We start from the raw sequence: 19590 nt of genomic DNA, 5'->3' as shown, positions 1-19590 counted from the left end.
CCGGCCGGTACTGCGCATGTTGCAGGTGCGCGGCTCCTCCATCTTATGCTCCGCACACAGCAGCCTCCTCACACAGAACGCGGCACGTCTCGGCGCTCGCTCATTTCCGTCTCGTAGCGGGAAGCATCGCCCTATAGACGGCTGCTATCTGCCGAGAGGCGCAGCCCCCGCCCGGAGAGCTCTCCGCCATCATGCTGCACATCTGAGACCTTGACGTTTTACACCTTAGAAAATGGATGTTGGCTGTGCTGTTGTCCGCAACTGAGGAGATCCAGGGAGCGAGAGCCGCGGGGTAAGTGGCGCCTCCTCGTATTTCCGAGCTGCTCCTGGTGATGCTTCTCCCCGGTATCGCGTTCGGTTTGCGGTTTCTATCCCTGGCTGGTTATTCTGCCGGGCACATAGCTGCAGCTGAGCCCGGAGGCTGTTGTCATGGCCAGAGAACTCCATAAAGTTTTATGGATTTGAAAATGTGTCGCAAGGAGTGCTGGGAGTTGTAGTTCTTTGCCATATTTCTTAGGTTGCTGGATTTGGCTGATGCTATGTATCGCTGTCCTGGGTCAGTGACTGATCCTCCATCTATAGCCTAATGTAAAGGCTGTGCTATGCTGTAATGTGTACGGGCTGCAGATGATGGGGAGAAGATGAATGTTTATGTCCACAGCAGCGATTATACTATGGCAGCACGTCATACACATGGTACCACCATGGCCTGCGTAGGGGTGGTCCCCGAAGTGTACCACCATGGCCTGCGTAGGGGTGGTCCCCGAATTGTACCACCATGGCCTGCGTAGGGGTGGTCCTCGAATTGTACCACCATGGCCTGCGTAGGGGTGGGCCCCGAATTGTACCACCATGGCCTGCGTAGGGGTGGTCCCCGAAGTGTACCACCATGGCATGGCCTGCGTAGGGGTGGTCCCCGAATTGTACAACCATGGCCTGCGTAGAGGTGGTCCCTGGTTTGTACCACCATGGCCTGCGTAGGGGTGGTCCCCGATGTGTACCACGATGGCCTGCGTAGGGGTTGTCCCCGGTGTGTACCACGATGGCCTGCGTAGGGGTTGTCCCCGGTGTGTACCACGATGGCCTGCGTAGGGGTGGTCCCCGGTGTGTACCACGATGGCCTGCGTAGGGGTGGTCCCCGGTGTGTACCACGATGGCCTGCGTAGGGGTGGTCCCCGGTGTGTACCACGATGGCCTGCGTAGGGGTGGTCCCCGGTGTGTACCACGATGGCCTGCGTAGGGGTGGTCCCCGGTGTTTACCACGATGGCCTGCGTAGGGGTGGTCCCCGGTGTGTACCACGATGGCCTGCGTAGGGGTGGTCCCCGGTGTGTACCACCATGGCCTGCGTAGGGGTGGTCCACGAAGTGTACCACCATGACCTGCGTAGGGGTGGTCCACGAAGTGTACCACCATGGCCTGCGTAGGGGTGGGCCATGGGGTGTATTGTTATCTGTGTAGGGGTGTGCCGTCACCTCTTTTGGGGAGGGCCCCAGGATGTATTGTCACCTGCATTGGGGTGGGCCCTGGTGTGTACCATTATGACCTGTGTTGAGGTGAGCTCCAGGGGTGTGCTGCTGCCTCTGCTGAGGTGGGCTTCGTGGTGTGCCTCTGCTGAGGTGGGCACCGTGGTCTACAGCCACGTCTTCTGGGGTGGGCCCCAAGGTGTGATGCTGTGTCTTCTGGGGTGGGCTCCAGGGGTGTGCAGCCGCCTCTTCTGGGGTGGGCTCCAGGGGTGTGCAGCTGCCTCTTCTGGGGTGGGCTCCAGGGGTGTGCTGCTGCCTCTGCTGAGGTGGGCTTCGTGGTGTGCCTCTGCTGAGGTGGGCACCGTGGTCTACAGCCGCGTCTTCTGGGGTGGGCTCTAGGGGTGTGCAGCCGCCTCTTCTGGGGTGGGCTCCAGGGGTGTGCAGCTGCCTCTTCTGGGGTGGGCTCCAGGGGTGTGCAGCTGCCTCTTCTGGGGTGGGCTCCAGGGGTGTGCAGCCGCCTCTTCTGGGGTGGGCCCCGGGGGTGTGCAGCCGCCTCTTCTGGGGTGGGCCCCGGGGGTGTGCAGCCGCCTCTTCTGGGGTGGGCCCCGGGGGTGTGCAGCCGCCTCTTCTGGGGTGGGCCCCGGGGGTGTGCAGCCGCCTCTTCTGGGGTGGGCCCCGGGGGTGTGCAGCCGCCTCTTCTGGGGTGGGCCCCGGGGTGTGCAGCCGCCTCTTCTGGGGTGGGCTCCAGTGGTGTGCTGCCGCCTCTGCTGAGTTTTGCTTCGTGGTGTGCAGCTGTGCCTTCTGGGGTGGGCCCCGGACTGTATGATCAGGACTGTATGTGCCGCCTTGCCCGGTGCTATTATCCAGTTTGTACATGGACTCTATGCTAAGAGCGGTGTTTTCATTACATGTGGCTATAGGTGACGTCTCTACAATTTATTGCTGCAGAAATGCTGTAAATAATTAAGAATGACTGGAAATCGATGTTCTTTACGGAAATTCAGTGGGAATGTAAGATCCGGTGTAATGCCAGGCTATAGTACAGGCTCACCTGACCTGGGCATTAGGGAATTACATACACTTCTAATATTGGAAATGGAATTGTTCCCTAAAGCAGTTTTACCTGTTGGCTGAATCCAGGCAGCAGTAACCAGTGGCCTGTACTCTGCAGACCGGTGCGCCGCCTTCTGTGTGGTGCAGTCGCTCCTTCCTGTGAGTGATTATACTTGTATGTTCGGGCAAATATGGGCACAATGATGTAGCCAGGATGGCGTCCAAGAAGACCTCCGATGTGAATAGAAAATAACTGTAGCCTACAGCAGATAGCGGACTGTGAGGCCTTATGCAGGCGGCCATTTTTCACATACATGTTCTATCCCTCCTTTTTAACTCACACTCATTATAATCTATGGGCATGTTACCAAGTCTGTGTTTTTTTTTTTGTAGACTGTGGCCCCATTTCATGAAAACCAGCAATTTTCACAGCTGTCTTGATGAATCGGGACCCTTATCTACATATACACATACATATAGGCCTCGAATTATTAAGACTGACGTAAACAATGCCGTCTTGATGAGGAGGTGTGTTGGAGTCAGATGCTCCTGATTTATTAAGAGGAGTGCGCCTCTTCAAAGGAACCAATTAGCAGGATTTTCGCATATAAGCTAAAGCCAGTGCTATACTGGCACTATCAGGCTGATTCTATACATACCTGTAGTGGGCAGCTCGGATGTATAGGTTTTGAAATCCAAGAAAGTAAAGTTTATAAAATCGGCAGCTTCTTGAGTGACAGCACCTCTCCCTCGGCTCATATTCCCTGCTTCCCCCGCCCACTGGCGCCTATCATTGGTTGCAGTCAGATGCACCCCCACGCTGAGTGACAACTGTTTGACTGCAACCAATCATAGCTGACAGGTCTATATTGTACAGTACAATAAATAATTTTAAAAAAATTGCATGCCGTTCTCTTCAATTTTGATACCGTACCTAGCCAAGATAAAGCCTCACAGCTGGGGGCTGTTATTCTCAGGCTGAGTAGACCCACGTTATTGGGAGCCCCCCAGCCTACAAAATATCAGCCAGCAGCTGCCCGGAATTGCGTCATTCATTAGATGTGACAGTCCCGGGACTCTACCCGGCTCATCCCAATTGCCCTGGTGCAGTGGAAATCTGGGTAAGAAGGAGTTAATGGCAGCTCATAGCTACCACTAAGTCCTAGATTAGTCATGGCAGGCGTCTATGAAACACCCTCCATCACTAATCTGTAAGTGAAAGTAAATAAACACGAACACCCAAAAATCCTATCTTTGAAATAAAAGACAAACACCCTCTTTCACCACTTTATTAACCCCACCAATAACAGCCCTCCAGGTCCGAAGTAATCCACACGAGGTTCCACGACGCATCCAGCTCTGCTGCATCTGACGCTCACAGTGTGCTGCCATAGACCATGACTGCTCACTGTGAGCTCCACGCAGCAACTCAAGTGAGCCACGCTATCAGCGGTGACATCACTCAGGTTAGCCGCTGCTTCAGCTTGAGTCCTCCACCTGTGACAGCAAATCACCTGAGTGACTGAAGTGAGCCGTGCGATGTGCAGTGCCGTCACTCAGGTGATTTCCAGTCACAGCTGGAGTCATTCACCTGTGACCGCAAGTTAGGCCACGACATTGACAGAGTTTATTCTCATCACACGGCTCTGTCTTTGTCTGCTGTCAGTGGCCAGTCATGCTCTATGGTGCTGCTGTGACAGGACAGGGATGTAGCAGAGCTGAATTGCAATGGGACCGCACTGTCAAAAACGCGTTCGAAACATACCAAAACGTATGCAAATTGGATACGTTTGTTTGTTTTTTTCAAATGCAGTGTTTACAGTTGTCAGTCTGCCAGAGGGTGCATATTTTTTTTTTTTGGCAAATCGAGAACGTCTGTGCTCTCAAGTGCTCCCCCCCACCCTGTCCGTACCTCCCAGTGCTGCTGTCTGTGCCCCAAAGCCATGTTTTTGCTTCTCAGTGATGTCTGTGCCCCAGCCCCTTTTGTGATGTCTCTGCCCCCCAGCCTCTCTTGTGATGTTTGTGCCCCCAGCATCTACTGTGATATATACAACATGTTGGCGATGCTAGGGGCATATACATCACAGGAGGGGATGAAGCATATAAATCACATTGGAGACGCTAGGGGCGTATACATGTACCCAGCTCTTCAAGTAATATGTATGTTCCCCAAGTGTCTCCTGTGATGTATATACAATATTCCCAGCGTCTCGTATGTGATGAATGGACCTTTTATTAATCACACCAAGTGTTGACTGCCCTCCAGACCGAGACAAACCTGGAAAAGCAGTTGTGAGAAGCAAAATGATTGGTATCACCAAACATCATGGCCGCATCAAAGAGAAGCAGCTCCAACCACCACAGTGGGGGTGTTAATTCATTGTTTCACCAAATATAGCAGGGTAATTTTCACACTGATAATTTTGTGCGGCCCCCGAAGGTTGGTAGAAATTTCCAAGTGGCCCCCGGCAGAAAAAAGGTTCCCCACCCTTGCATTAGACATTTTGTTTTTACATGAACAGTTAAATAAAGGACAAATACAGTTTCCTATTTTTACTAATAGTAATGTGTTCATAAAAACCATTCGGTATACAGTTGATAACCTGTTTATGATTTTTTTTATGCACTCGGTAACTTATAATTGGCGAGTCTGATCCAGAATAAAGGTCAATGTCATTCATGCTGCGCTATTTCTATTGTCATAGGCTACTTTCACATTGCATTTTTAGCTACGTTCGCTGGTATCCGTCCAAACCCCCCCCCCCCCCCCGCAAACGTGTTTCGGACGCTTGCACTGACGTGACCATTGACTATAATGGAGCAGACGGAGTCAGCGTGTGCTCTGTCTTGCACCATTTTTGGACATATACGTTTTCTGCAGGCGGATGCCCCGACGGTACCAGCGAACGTAGCTAAAAATGCAATGTGGAAGGGGCCATAATATTCATATGAATGAAGAGATTGCTTAGACCACACAGCGCACCAACCAATATGAGGCAATCGCACATGAAGGACCTGCAGTGGAATTTATTGATATATTCCACCGCAGGTCCTTCATACATTCCACCGCAGGTCCTCGCACTCCACTGCCCTGTGCCCTAGGTTTCCCTGCCAGCCTGAAGCAATATGTATCGCCGGATGTAGTGAGTGTGTGTGAGCAATACACACACACACACACACACACACACACACACACACACACACACACACACACCAATCTGGTGTGTGTGTGTTCCACTGCAGGTCCTCCCATTCGGTGTCAGGTGAGTATGATTGCGGGGTCTTGTCTTCTTTCTTTTGGGGGTGTTTTCTTTCTATAAGGAAGTGTCCTGCCGTATTTTTTAACTTTCTTAGCTGCATGGAGACTTTATTATTGAACTGTGACTAGGGCTTATTTTCAGGGTAGTGCTTATATTTAAGCCTTACCCCGAAAATGCTGAAAATTCCTGCTAGGGCTTATGTTTGGGGAAGGGTTTATTTTTGCAAAAACACGATAATTAATAGAATGAATATTCACCCTTCTTCCCGCCCATAATTCCACCCACCCCTCTTCCGGCATCAGTGACTGGACCTTGTGTTAATGAAATAATGAATATTCACTCCCTTCCCACCCACCCCTCTGTGCTGGGAGTCGGTGAATCACTGAGACTGTCATTGCAGGATCACCTCACCGGAGCGTAACAGCTTCATAGAAATGCATGCTTACACGCTCAGGTCAGAAGACCCGCTGGCCAGTGTGAGCATTGCGCTGCGATTCTGCAATGGGCGCGACTGGGACTAAAATTCAACCCTGGCATTTGGGGGTGCACAGGCCCACTTTTCGCGTGTTGAATGTGTAATATCTTTGTGCACTTGTAGATTGTGTAACACGACCATATAACATGTAGTCACGGCTGTGTCCAGTATTACAGCTCAGGCCTATTTATTGCTCTTAGTAGCAGGACCTGGTGAAGCCGCTGTTTTCCTACAGAGCTGGGTCTCGCAGATAATGAAGAGGATGCTGCTCTCCATATAATGCTGCGGTCACATAGCTAATCAGGGAAGCTGTAACTTTCACTGGTGATAACTTTGGACACATAACACTTAGGGAATGTGCAATGACATTTTTTGGGGGCAGATCCCACCATGGAAACTACTATGAAAAATCCTGGAATGACCATATGCATCTCCTCGCTGTGCACAGGATCAGGATTTTGAGCATCTTTTACCCACTTCAGGTTTCTGAAATAAAGTAATTAAAAGAAGTGACCGCTCCATTCTTCTGGTGTTTTCCACTCGGAAAACTCTGTATTTTACGATGCAGATCAATGGGAAGGCTCGGAAGATTCCGAAATCTACAACTCCCAGCTTGTCCTTAACAATAGTGAGGAGATGCTAGGAGTTGTCATCAGACTGCGGTCCATACAGGAACCACAATACTGATAAGACGCAGGCAATATCACAAATAATCATCTACATCCAGGTACCTTTTATAGGTGAGATCTTCTTAGTCAATCCCATCCTTTTTGTCTCCACGCAGTACAGACGCCATGAGGTTTCGTGCCCTCCACTCATCTCTGAAGACCTCCCTCTTTATTCTTCAGCAGCACTTCCCCACAAAGCACCTTTGCAAATAAAAGTATCATTATACTGCCCCATAAATATAAATCTCTCCCATGCTGTGCCCCTGAATAAATAATTGCTGTGCTTCCTTCACAAAATATCCCCCCACACTGCTCTTATCCAAAATACCTCCCAAACTGCTTCTCTCCTTAATATACCCCCACGCTGCCGCTTTCCATAATGTCCCCATACACAGCTTCTCTCCATAATGTCCCCTCCACACTGCTCTCTTTGTAATATACCCCCACACTTCCTCTCTCCATAATATCCCCCCATATTGCCCCTCTCCAAATTATTCCCCCCAAACTGCCCTTTTGTAACCCCCGCATACACTCACAATACAATGCATCCCCCCCCCACACACAATATAATGCACCCCATTACCCCTCCCTACACACTCAATACAATGAACCCCCATCACCACACACACACACACACACACACACACACACACACCACAATACAAGGCACCCCCATCACCACACACACCACAATACAATGCACCCCCATCACCACACACACACACCACACACTAAAATGCACCCCCCATCAACACACACACACACTATAATGCACCCCATTACCCCTCCCCACACATTCAATACAATGCACCCCCCTCACCACACACAATACAATGAACCCCCCCATCACCACACACACACCACACACTAAAATGCATCCCCCATCGCCACACACCCACACACAATAAATGCACTCCCATCACCACACACAATACAATGCACCCCCCATCACCACACACACACACTACAATACACCCCCATCAACATATATATATACACACACACACACACACACACACACACACACAATACAATGCACTCCCATAACTACACACAATACAATGCACCCCCTCATCACCACACACAAATACAATGCACCCCCCATCACCATACACACACACACACTACAATGCACCCCCCCATCAACACTCCACCCCCCTCGGAATACAGTACTCTGCCTGTCGCAAAGCTGTGTTCCTTCACAAATGGTTCTCCATTGTGTGCTCTGTTTCTCCCCACTCATCCACATTAATTAAACCTGTCATCTTCGGCTCCTCCATGGAGCGCTTACCACTGCCCGATGTGTCTGTGTCTCCCGCAGCACTGTGATGATGTCGCAAGGTGCTGAGTTGCTACACTCATGGCACTACACACTGTTCAAATGTATTTGCCGGAATTGCCCTATGGCCGGTCCGGGCCTGCACCCAGCACATCGGGGTTGGTGATGCTTTCCAGGCCTTTACTGCTGCTGACTTCAGTTGTTGCTTGTTTGTGGGTCTTTCTGCCTTATGTTTTGCCCTTAATCTCCTGTGTTGCTTTCGCAGTATATTTTGGGTCATTGTCCATTTGTATTGTGAAGCTCCGTCCAGTCAACGCTGCTGCATTTGGTTGAATCTGAGCAGACTGTATAGCCCTGTACACTTCAAAATTAATCTGGCTGCTTCTGTCTTCAGTCACATTATAAAGGAAGCCATGTATGCCCGGCCATCACACTGCCTTCACTGTTTTACAGATGTGGTGTCCTTTGAATCATGAACCAATTCTGGTAAATGTTTCTGGTAAAGTCTAATCTTGACTTTCTATTTTAACCCTTTTCACTCCCGGGCGATTTTCCGTTTTTTTCCCCCCCTTCTTCAAAGAGCCATAAGGTTTTTATTTTTCCATCACTATATCAATATGAGGCTTGTTTTTTGAGGAACGCGTTGCACTTTTGATTGACATCATTCATTCTGCCGCATATTGAACTGGAAAATGGGCAAAAAATTTCAAGTGCGGTGAAATTGCAGAAAAAGTACAATTGCACAATTGTTTTGGGTTTTTTTATTTACCGTATTCACTATTTTGCAAAACTGACCTGTCTATGATTCGCCAGGTCAGTATTACTTTGCAGGTGCTAAACATGTATGGTTTTACTTTTATTGAAGTGGTGAAAAAAAATTAGAATTTTGTCCAAAAAAAAATTGCGCTTGTAGCGTTCTCATTTTTTGGGATCTAGGGCACTCTGGGGCTCACTGCGGCTTAGTTTTTGAATCTGGTGTTTTTAATTACCATATATCATTTTTGGTTAGATGCGATGTTTTGATTGCCTGTTATTGCATTTGAATGCAATATTGCGGTAACCAAAAAGTGTAAGGGTATGTGCGCACTAGGCGGTTTTTTCACGCTGCGTTTTTGTCTCAAAAAACGCACCCGTGGCTAAAAAACGTGACAAACGCATGCGTTTTTACCGCGATTTGGTGCGTTTTTTGCTGCGTTTTTACTCACTGCGTTTTTAATCAGTGCACAATGCCATTAAAGATTGTTGATGAAAAAAAAAAAAAAAGGTCTGATGTCATTTCCTTCTTCAAAATGTTCATTGTATGCAGGAGAGCAGACAGCTGCAGAACTACTGTATGCAGGAGAGCAGACAGCAGCTGCAGAACTACAAGGCTCAGCATCCTCCATCCAGGACTGTATGCAAGAGTTTTTTGCCCAAAAAGAATTAAAAAATGACCTGGGCTTCGCTATATTTTTGTATGCTAGCCAGGTACAGCAGGCAGGTAGAGGCTGCCCCCAATCCCCAGCTGCCTATTTGTACCCGGCTGGGAATCAAAAATATAGGGAAGCCCTTTTTTTTTTTTCTTTTTTTTTTTTATTTCATGAATTTCAAGAAATAATTAAAAAAAAAAATGACATAGGCTTCGCCCAATTTTTGAGTCCAGCCAGGTACAACTAGGCAGCTGGGGATTGGAATCCGCAGTGCAGAGTGCCCAAGCTTTCTGGGCACCGCCGCTGCGAATTGCAGTCCACAGCCACCCCAGAAAATGGCGCTTTCATAGAAGCGCCATCTTCTGGCGCTGTATCCAACTCTTCCAGCTACCCTAGTGACTGTGGCTCGCTGGGTAATAATGGAGTTAGGGCTAGCTGTATATTATCAGCTGGCCCTAAGCCCGAAATTCATGGTGTCACGCCAATATTAGACATGGCCACCATGAATTTCTAGTAATGATAAAAACAAACACAACACACAGAAAAATATTTTTATTAGAAATAAAACACAACACAATTAGTGACTCCATCTTTATTGAAATAAAGAACCCCCCTCCGCAGTAATCCTAGGTCAAGGGTCCCGCGCCATCCAATCCAGATCCAATATCGTCTGATCGGTTTGCTGGAAGGCATACTGATCAGATGATGTGTCAGGTTTAAGGACGTGAATCACATCACACATCAGCTGATTTGTATAAAAGCCGATTATACAATCAGATGATGCATCAGTGCAAAAAAAAAAATACTCACGTCTGTGCTGATTACCGGCAGCTCCTGGAGCGATCGGATGATAGTCTGATCCTGTCCCATCGCTGCAGGAGCTGCCGGTAATCAGCTGATGATGTCCCCTGACGGCAGGATCAGCTGATAGCCGGCCGGGCGCGAAAAAGCCGGCGACACAGAGAGAATTACGATCAGCTGATGCGTCAGGTGACTGCATCAGGTGATCCACCGCCAAGTCCTGCAAGCTTCGTACGTGCCCCGGGGAGACTGCACACAGCCAGAGCGGCGGTATCGGGACAGGAGCTGGGAGCGGGCATGGCACCAGGACCCTGCAGACAGGTGAGTATGACATTTTTTTTTCTACTGTTCACTTTGGTTTTCGCCGCTGCCTCCACCTCCCGCCCAGACATGGCGCCGCACGGAGCTGACATGCGGGTTGTGGACGCAGCGGTGACGGTACCGGGAGGATTCATTCTTCTGTGTTTACCAACAGAAGGAATCCTCTTCCTGTACACGTCACTTTACTGTCCACCCCTTGCGTTTATAGCTGCGTTTTTAGTCATAGAAACGCAGCTATATGCGTTTTTCATTGCCTTGTTGAACATCTCATTGAACTTAATGGGTGAAAAACGCAGAAATAATTGACATGCTGCATTTTTGTGGTCACCACAAAAACGCAGCTACAAAAAAACGCTGTGTGCGGACAGCACTTATGAAAACCCATAGACATTGCTGGGGAAGCAATGTCACTGCGTTTTCAGCACAAAAACGCGGTAAAAAAACGCAGCAAAAACGCCTAGTGCGCACAAGGCCTAATTTTGGTATTTGGAATTTTTTTTATCACTATGCAGTGTAATGATCAGATTAATTGATTTTATAGTTTTTTTTTTTTTTTTATTTACTGATTTTACTAGTTCCTCTAGGGGATTTTTTAGTTACACTATCCAATCACTTCTGCGGATCAGGAGAACTGCTGTGTCACTATGAATTCGAGCGCTCTGCCATCATTCACATGAAATACGTCATTATACTGACAGGGGTCATCATCTGACCCTGCGCTGCAATGCCAACCCATTGGCACCCCGTGATTGTAACACGGGGCTGCCGATGGCGGCCGGGATGGCGCGGTCCTCACTGGTCCGCATTAGATTGCGCTGTCAGAGTTTGACAGTGTGATCTAAAAGGTTAAAAGGCGCTATCAGATCAGCAGACTTGTGCAGGTATTACCATGAGCTCACCAGTAACAGGACACACGACAAAAAACGTTCCGGTACGTCCTTGGTTGTGAAGGGGTTAAAGGTTAATCAGTGGTTTGCACCTTATGATGAACCCTCTATGTTTGATCTCATAAATTCTTATTTTTATGGTGGATTTAGATTCTGAAAACCCTACTTCCAGGAGCGTCGCCATTCACTTGGGTGGATGTTGTGAAGGGGTTTTTCTTCAGCATTGATGTATTCTGCGATCATCCACCACTGTTGTCATCTGTGGACATTCAAGCCTTTTTGAGTTCCCACGATCACTAGTGCACTTTCTGCTCCCTGATGAATTTCTTCTTAGTTACATAGGTTGAAATAAGACCTAGGTCCATCTAGTTCAACCCTCCACCACCAATTATATATTTTGTCACGAAATAATTTATAACAGACAATGTTGTGTGTACTGAGGAAATCATCCAGCCCTTTTTTAAAAGCTGTTATAGTATCTGCCATTACTACCTCTTGTGGTAGGGCATTCCACAGTCTGACTGCTCTAACTGTAAAGAACCCTTTCCTATTTAGCTGCCGGAATCGCTTTTCTTTCACTTGCAGTGAGTGCCCCCTGGTCCTTAGTATTGTCTTTGGAAGAAATAAGTCATGTGCCAGTCCTTTATATTGACCACACATGTATTTATACATATAAATGAGATCTCCTCTGAGACGTCTTTTTTCTAAGCTAAACATATCTAACTTTTTCAACCTGCCATCATATGTGAGGCCTCCATTCCTTGTAGTAGTCTAGTTGCTGCCTTTGAACTGACTCTAACTTCTGAATGTCCTTTTTAAAATGTGGAGCCCAAAACTGGATCCCATATTTTAAATGTGGCCTTACAAGTGATTTATAGAGGGGTAACAATACATTGGAATTACGAGATATACCGTATTTTTCGGACCATAAGACACACTTTTTCCCCCCAAATGTTGGGGAAAGTGGGGGGTGCGTCTTATAGTCTGAATGTGGCTTCGGGGAATGAGGGTGCTGCGGTGGAGCGGGTCATCGGGGGCACGAGCAGGCTGTAGCAGCCTGCCGTGACCATGTGGACCTGCTGATTTAATATTCACGCCCATCCCCCGCCCATCATCCTTCAGCGCTGAAGCAGGCACTGACAGGTGGGCGGGATGATGGGCGGAGGATAAACAGCCGGCTCGCATGATCACCCCTGGCAACTACAGCCTGGAGTGATCATTTGCGGCTGTATTCACTGCTCCCTGCGCATCATCATCAGCGCGGGGAGCAGTGAATCGGTGTACAGTACTCACCGTTCCCCTGCAGCATCACTCGTCCTCCCGTCTGTGTCAGCGGCAGCGCCGCTGAGTGGAGCCGTCCCTGTTACCCTGCTACATCGCGATCATCTCCTGTGTCTGTGCCGGCGGCTGGGTGGAGACTAGCGGCGCGCACAGCGATGACGTCATCGCTGTGCGCATGTGTACACCCGCAGCCGCCGGCACAGACACAGGAGATGATCGCGATGCAGCAGGGTAACGGGGACGGCTCCACTCAGCGGCGCTGCCGCTGACACAGACGGGAGGACGAGCGATGCTGCAGGGAGTGAGGTAAGGTGAGGTGAGTATGAACGTTTATTTTTTTATGTGCCACAGGATGCGGCCATACACCAGGATGGGGTCATATGAGCAGGATGGGGGCATATCAGCAGGATGGGAGTATATGAGCAGGATGGGGGTATATTATGAGCAGGATGGGGGTATACAGCAGGATGGGGCCATATGCCATGATGGGTTATATAGCAGGATGCGGCCATATGCCAGTATATAGCAGGATGCGGCCATATGGCAGGATAACGGTATATAGCAGGATGAGGGACATATACTGTATATACAAGGCAGGAGGATTATTACCAGGATGCAGCACCTTAGTAGAGAATTTGGGGACATTACCCCCATAACAGTGTAGGCAGCAGATCCTCGCCCCATAACAATGTGTCATGACCACATTTTTTGCTTAAAATTTTATTTTCCTATTTTCCTCCTCTAAAACCAGGGTACGTCTTATAGTCCGGTGCGTCTTATAGTCCGAAAAATACGGTAATCTTTTTTTTTTTTTTTTTTTTTTTTTCTACACCCTAAAATCTTGTTTGCTTTAGCAGCTGCTGCTTGACATTGAGTGCTGCTGCTCAGCTTATTTGTAATGAGAATACCCAAGTCCTTCTCCTGTTCTGTAGTCACGAGTTTACTTTCATTTAATGTATATGCAGTTATAGCATTACTCCGTCCTAGGTGCATTACTTTACATTTATCAACATTAAATCTTATTTGCCAAGTGTCTGCCTATTCTGACATCTTATCCAAATCGTTTTGTAATGTTGTACTATCAAGGTCCGTTTTTAATATCCTAAATAGTTTGGTGTTATCAGCAAAGGCTACTGATGATTTGTTTCTCTTCTATTGATAGCTCCTTTGGACTACATGTTGTGGATTCACAGCAACAGCTTTCAAATGCAAATGCCACACCTGGAGTCAGTTCCAGACCTTTTAGCTGCTTCACGCTTGATGTGTTAACGAGGGAATAGCCCATGCAGTCCATTATAGGGTTTTTTCCGATAATTGTCCAATCCAATTTCCATTGGTTTCTTGAAAAAGAGGCAGCTACATATTAAAGAGCTGTAATTCCTAAACCCTTAATCCAATTAGGATGTGAATACCCTCAAAGTTGAGAGTCTGCATTTTAAACCCATATTGATTATATAACTGCATCTTGAATATGGTTTGGTAAACAGTTAAAATGCCAAAACTTGTGTCCCTCTCAAAATATTTCTGAACTTAACTGTACGTGCGCACACTACATTATAGAATAAAGGATTCTGTTCTTCAACATTGGGCAGAGCGGTCATTGGTCATGCCTGATCATTATTCTTAGTAGGACAGCTGTAACATTTGATTTTTTTTTTCTTTGATTGAGGCCCTGGGATCCAAACAGGCTAATGCAGGCAGTCAATTGGGCTTGGCTGGTCTGACTGGTGTTTGATAATACAGGTGCATCACAATAAATTAGAATATCAGAAAATTAATTTATTTCAGTAATTCAATATCTCAAAACAGTAGAATATTATATAAGACCAACTGAAAAAATGATTTTAAACTCAAAAATGTTGGCGCCTACTGAAAAGTCTGTACAGTAAATGCACTCAATACTTGGTCATGGCTCCTTTTGCATGAATAACTGCATTAATGTGGAATGGCATGGAGGCGATCAGCCTGTGGCAGCTGAGGTGTTATGGAAGCCCAGGTTGCTTTGACAGCAGCCTTCAGCTTATCTGCATTGTTGGGTCTGGTTTCTCTCATCTTCCTCTTGACAATACCCCATCCATTCTCTATAGGGTTTAGGTCAGGCGAGTTCGCTGGCCAATTGAGCACAGTGATACTGTGGTTATTAAACCAGGTATTGGTTCTTTTGGCAATGTGGACAGGTGCCAAGTCCTGCTGGAAAATGAAATTTCCATCTCCAAAAAGCTTGTCGGCAGACGGAAGCATGAAGTCCTCTAACGTTTCCGCCGGGTAGACGGCTGCGCTGACTTTGGTCTTGATAAAACACAGTGGACCTACACCAGCAGATGACATGGCTCCCCAAACCATCACTGAAAACAGCACCTTGGACCATTGAGCAACAGTCCAGATCTTTTTCTTCTTGGCCCAGGAAATAAGCTTCTGGTGTTGTCTATTGGTCATGAGTCGCATGACCAATTAGGCCCTCATTCACCGCAGCGCGACCGTTAGGTAAGTATTATAAACTGTTTTTTATGTTGTCACAGCGGCCTGGGCTCTTATATACAGCATGTTAGAATGCTGTATATAAGAGCCCAGGGGTGGTGGCCGCAGCTTATAGTCCAAAAAAGTGGTGACAGGTTCCCTTTAATGCCTGGGTCAAACTTGGGAATCTCGAGCTTAATACCAGCTGGCAAAAAAAAAAAAAAAAGCTGGTATTAACCCCTTATTGCCCAGTGTATCACCTGGCACCAGGACTGCTGGAAGATGTTGCTTCTATATAAGCGCCATTGTCTGGGGCAGCTGCGGACTGCAATTCGCAGCGGGGGGACCAGAAAGCTTGGGCCACCCGGCTCTGTGGATTCCAGGCCCCAGCTGCCTAGTTGTACCTGGCTGGACAGACAAACTGGGCGAAGCCCACATCGTTTTGTTTTCTTAATTTTTTCATGAAATAATTAAAAAAGGGCTTCCCTATATTTTTTGTTTAAGCCGGGAACAAATAGGCAGCTGAGGGTTGCCGTACCTGCCTGTCATACCTGACTAGCATACAAAAATATGGCGAATCCCACATCTACTAAAAAAAAATAAAGGGGCTTCACTGGATTTTCCATTGCCAGTAAAGGTAACACTAAGCAGTGGGGGTTAGCAGCCACTACCTGCTTGGGTTACCCTTAGCTAGCAATAGAAAATACAGCGGGAGCCCACGCATTTTTTTAACCCCTAACCCTAGGGTTAGAGTTGTGTTTTGAGGGTTTTTTTTAAATTTTTTTTTAAAAAAAATCGACATGGGCTTCACCATATTTTTGTATGCCAGCCAGGTACAGCAGGCAGGTATGGGCTGCCCCCAAGCCCCTGCTGCCTATTTGTACCAAAAATATAGGAAAGCCCTTTTTTTTTGTTTTGTTTTTTTAATTATTTCATGAAATTCGTGAAATAATTAAAAAAAAAAAAAAAAACAAAAAAAAAAAAACGACATGGGCTTCGCCCAATTTTTGTGTCCAGCCAGGTACATCTAGGCAGCTAGGGACTGGAATCTGCAGTACAGGGTGGCCCAAGCTTTCTGGGCCCCCCGCTGCGAATTGCAGTACGCAAAAAGCCCCAGAACATAGCGTGTTCATAGAAGTGCCATCTTCTGGTGCTGTGTCCAACTCTACCAGCGGACCTGGTGTCGGGTGGCTCGCTGAGTAATAATGGGGTTAGGGCCAGGTGTGTATCATCAGCTGGCCCTAAGCCTGAAATTTATGGTGTCACGCCAATATTAGACATGACCACCATGAATTTCTAGTAAAAATAAAAAAAACACAACACAGAAAAGTATTTTTATTGGAAGTAAAACATAACACAATTAGTGACTCCATCTTTATTGAACTAAAGAACCCCCCCCCCCCCCCCGTAGTTTTGGGTCGAGGGTCCCGCAATGTCCAATACAGATCCAATATCCTCTGGATCACACATCAGATGATGTCAGGTTAAAGGACCTGAATCAGATGACACCTCAGCTGATTGTTTAAAAGCCGTTTAAACAATCAGCTGATGCATCAGTAAAGAAAAACAGAAACAAACTATACTCAGCTCTCTGCAGACTCCCGGGACTTGTCTGATTGGCTCCAGGACCCACCGGTAAGCAACTGATTCTGTCACCTGACAGCATCATCTGATCATTTTAAACCAGCTGAGCGGTAAAAAGCCGTCCAGCTTTTATGAACTATCAGCTGATTCATCATCTGATTGTTTAAAAGCCGGCCAGCTTTTCACCACTGGACTGTCAGGTGACAGCATCATCTGATTACCGGGAGGTCCTGGAGCCAATCAGACATGTCCCGGGAGTCTGCAGATAGGTGAATATGCTTCTTTTTTTTTTTTTCTACTGTTCACTTTTGATTTTGCTTAGCAGCGAATGTACAGGCAGAGAGAAGCTGCCGCACATATGCTACTAAGCGAAAGTGCATGTCACACGGGGGAAGGAACACAGGATTGTTCCTCCCCCTAATACTCAAACAACATTGTTCATAGCAGTCACCTGGGAGTCAGAAATGCTCACAGGGGTCTTCCCCATGCTGCTCACATGTCATTTGAGCACTGTTCTTATACATTTGTGATATTTTTAGGCTTTCTGCAGACCGCCGGTGGTGCTCCCGGAAAAATGCTCGAGTTTCCCATAGGTTAGCATTGGGCTCGGTGCTCGGGTCGAGCACCCGAGCGTTTCAATATGCTTGACACGAGCATCGAGCACACGAGCATTTTACTGCTCGCTCATCCCTAATCTCCACATAATGCAGGTGAATGAGTTACATTGCAGTATCTAGGGTACCGTGACAAGCCAGGCACAAGTACGGTATACCCCAGACAGATTTTCTTATTTTTGTGCTCTATTCGCCTGTATTGCACTGCGATGTAGCAGCGACATGGTGATGTGGCGCCCTGGACAAGCCAGGTCGTCACAGAACTACACCAACACACCCCACATCCCGGTTAGGCACACCGAAGCCAAACACAAAATCCTTGTTGCCTTCCTCCAGGGGCTGATGTCCACACCAGGGGGTGGGCCAGGCGGTTGGTCCCGCCCACCGAGGAGTTCACAGTCCTGGAGGCGGGAAAAAGAGTGAGAGATAGAGTTGGAAGTGGAAGTGAGAGGAAGTAAAGTGGTAGAGGAGCAGTCTGAAGGCGGTTCGGGTGTGTGGCCCGGTCGGGACAGCGAGGTTGGCAGACGGTGGTGACAGTCTGCAGGAGAGGCTAATTGGAGCAAACCGTATGGACCGTGGACGGGCGGTGGCCCGGCGGTACCGGATCGGAGAGTAAAGAGAAGCCAGCACCATCCGGCAGGGCTTACGGACCCCGACCAGGCTAGGAGTCGCCGTAAAACTGGTCAAATCCGTTAGCGAAGGGAACCTCCGGGGTTTCCCAGCAGTCAAGACCCGATTGAAGGCAACCGCTCAAACCGTAGAGGGAAACACAGTCATCGCCAAGGCTACAGTTCCCAGGGCCAGAGCCTGCGGGCAAAAGGGGCTCCCTCAGCATCCATCCAAGCTGGGGAGCGGGTTACCGGTGGGAAGCCATTGGAACCGTAACACAACACAGGTGCAGGGAAAGGCAGTCACCATCAACCTGCCGGGAGGAGAAACACCGCAGCCGTCTGTGGGACCCGTCCATCCAGACGTTTGTTTTACCGGAGACTTTGCATTCATCATTGGCTGAGTGAGTACCACCGTGCCATGCGGCACAGCGCTGCCCCCGCGACCCTGCACCCCACCAGGCCCCGTAACCCGCCTGCCATCCCTAAACCCCTCACCGGGCCCCGGAACAACCAAACCCCCTACCCACGGAGGGGAGAACCAACATCCAAGCTGCTCCCTGTCATCGCTCCCGGGATCCCCGTCCAGAGCAGCGGTGGTATCGCCAATCTCACCACAACTGTGGGTGGCGTCACGGACAATATCCCTAAACCCAAACCACCCCCCTTTCACTCACGGGCGAGGAACGCCGCTTGAGTCCCCGCGATCCGGGCCACCGCTCGAGCCACCACCGAGCAGTAGCTGGACCCGAGCAGTGAGTGAGCGCAGCATCCCCTCCTCCACCCGCGACAACAGGATCTTACCGCTCTGCCGTCTGGTAGAGGTGCGCCTTGTGACCGCCGGAGGTGTCCGGCCGAAAATTTGGAGAAGCCGCAATTTTGGGCGCGAAAAGTCCCCGCTCGAGCATCTCCTCGAACAGTTGAGGCGCGAAAGTCAAAACCCCGCCCCTGTAGAGGAGGAGCCGGAAAAAGACTAAGGGGGACAGATGGCGTCTGGCCGCATGTAGTCCGCGGCTATAAAAGCAGGGACGCCAGGACCCTGCGGCCATCTTTTTGTTGGTTCCTGGAAGAGGCCGCCGCAGCAATGTACCAGCCGTCCCGCAGCACCGTAGCCCCCACGCCTGGAACCGCGGCGTGGGTGGAGGTCCGGACCGCCCAGCTCCAACAGCTGCTGCAGATCAGGATGCAACTCCTCTTGGAGGAGTGGGAGGCCGACATGGCGGAAGTGGTGGCGGCCATACGGAGACGCGAGGTGGAGGGAGTTCTGGAAGAGAGGGTAAGTGACCCACGCCCCTGTACCCCTAGTGGGTCGGTTATCGCGGCCGAGGGGCCCGGTCTACACCCGCTCACCCTGCTACCTTCCCCGCTACCAGTGTTGGCTGCCGCTGCCCCGCCACTAGGCCCGCTACCACCACCACCGGTAGCGGTA

At 48.9% G+C, this 19590-nt stretch overlaps 1 protein-coding gene across 1 annotated transcript in view; it reads left to right on the top strand.

Moving 5' to 3' along the window:
• Window positions 1-15: 15 nt before the first annotated feature.
• The window catches only part of GLRB (glycine receptor beta), a 186209-nt gene continuing 166634 nt past the window's right edge, over window positions 16-19590 (top strand). Inside the window, exon 1 of the mRNA XM_075347605.1 lies at window positions 16-292. The gene's annotated coding sequence lies outside the window, so the exon portion shown is untranslated. The remainder of the gene's footprint in view (window positions 293-19590) is intronic.

Source organism: Anomaloglossus baeobatrachus, chromosome 1, assembly GCF_048569485.1.
Source record: "Anomaloglossus baeobatrachus isolate aAnoBae1 chromosome 1, aAnoBae1.hap1, whole genome shotgun sequence".
Classification (NCBI taxonomy): Eukaryota; Metazoa; Chordata; class Amphibia; order Anura; family Aromobatidae; genus Anomaloglossus; species Anomaloglossus baeobatrachus.
The sequence above is the reverse complement of the archived record's forward strand: the minus strand, read 5'-3'. Positions and strand labels throughout refer to the sequence as shown.